Source organism: Apteryx rowi, unplaced genomic scaffold (assembly GCF_003343035.1).
Source record: "Apteryx rowi isolate R43461 unplaced genomic scaffold, aptRow1 scaffold_44, whole genome shotgun sequence".
NCBI lineage: Eukaryota > Metazoa > Chordata > Aves > Apterygiformes > Apterygidae > Apteryx > Apteryx rowi.
Genome location: NW_020450694.1, coordinates 900139 through 901875, shown reverse-complemented (window position 1 = coordinate 901875; position 1737 = coordinate 900139).

Sequence of the window (1737 nt, the reverse complement as noted above, 5' to 3'; positions counted from 1 at the left end):
CTCCCCACATCCCCCCCCCCTTTTCGGCCTCTGCAATCCACAAAGGAGGAGGGCTCGGGGACATCCTGCCTGTCCCTTTGTTCTAAATATAACAAAGTCCCTTTTTCCCCGCTCCCGTCCCGTAGCAAATTTCAGCGCAGTTCAGCTTCCCCCCCATTCCACGCGCGCCGATCGCCCCTTGCAACTTTATGTAACCGTCCCTCATCCGAAGGGGTCGTGGAAAAAAACACAGCCGTGCAGCCGGTCCGAGAGGGGAGTCAGCGCGGGGTGGCCGCGGGGTGGGTGCGCGGGGGATGCGCGGGCACCCGCSAGGGAAGGACCGGCTCGGGGAGGCTGTCAGCTCTCCCTGCACAATCGGGGAAATTCTCCCGGTTACAAGAAGCAAATCGCTCCCTAAAGTAAAGCAAAGGCATTGACACAGACAATTGCAAATATTAGGGAGAGAAGGGAGAAAATATAATTACATTTCACTTCTTGAGGGGACTGTGTTTGCTTTCCTCTGCTGTTCCCTGAGTGAGTGACTGCATGCAAAGAACTCGGCTTGTAAGGGTTTTTTTTTTTTTTTGGTCCGGTAACAGGATTTTTTTTTTGAACATTTTGTAACGATTAAGGAAGATTAGGGCTTCTTTTTACACTGTTTTAACGCTCAAACAGACAGAAAGTGCGACCCCAAGTGTCCATTTGGAGAATAACAGCAACTTTTCACGGAGGAAAAAAACGGAAAAAGCGGAAGGGCGGTCGGGGGCGAGAGCGCAAAGCGCGGAGGGGAGCGGAGCGGTGCGGAGCGGTGCCACGGCGCCCGGACCGGCCGCGCTGCTCTATCCACCTGTGCCTTGACCTCTGCAGCTCTCGGAGCGCCCCAACTCCTCGGCATCAACGATATTTCCCCTCCCCCTCCCCAATTATTTAGCAAAAAAAAAAAAAAAGTTTAATGCCTGGCTGTTTTTCAGAAATTAATTAGAAGGAAACTGCGTTTCTGGTGCTGGGCAAAGAAAACACTGAGAAAATCCCCAAGTGCAGACACCCCCACCCCGCTGTCGATCTCTCCCAGCCGGACCCGAGCAGGGGGCGATACCGGGGCGATGCCAGCAGCCCCCGGCCGCGCTCGCCCCGCTCCTTCACATCCCCGCGGAGCCAGCCGCGGCCGCGCAGGGAAGCGCGCAGCCAAAAGCCCCGAAAGTTTCGGGGGTCCCGCCGGGAACAGTGTGGAGGGAGGAGGTGGAACTGGGTGGAATGCCGCTCCGTGTTACAGGCGCTCCGGGGATGAATTTTGGGCGGCAATGAGAGAGCCGGGCCGTCTCGCTTGAATTTTTGCCTATTACATTTGCAGGAGATATAACTCCCGATCAATAACTCCTTAGATCCGTGAACTCTGGTGCGCTCCCTAACCCGCTGCTAATCCCGCAGCTTCGTCTTCCCCAGGAGGTAACGGAGTCCCCCCAGACCTAAATCCTAACCGAGGCCGGGACTGCGAGGCTCCCTCGAGCACACGGGCTCCCGCGCCGCAGGTTCCCCTGCTCCAAACTCGTGCGCGCACCCAGGTGCGGACCCCCCCGTGCCCGGCTCCTCGCCGCATGCGGCTGGCTTTGGTGGGAAAAGCACCCATCGGTGTCGGGGGGTCCCGGCTCCGCACGGGCACCGGGCTGTCGCTTTCCCACCAGCGCCAGAATTTGGAAATCGCCGTCTTTTCGCCGTTATCGAGCGGCCCCGAGGCACAGAGAGGTGGAGAGCTCCTGT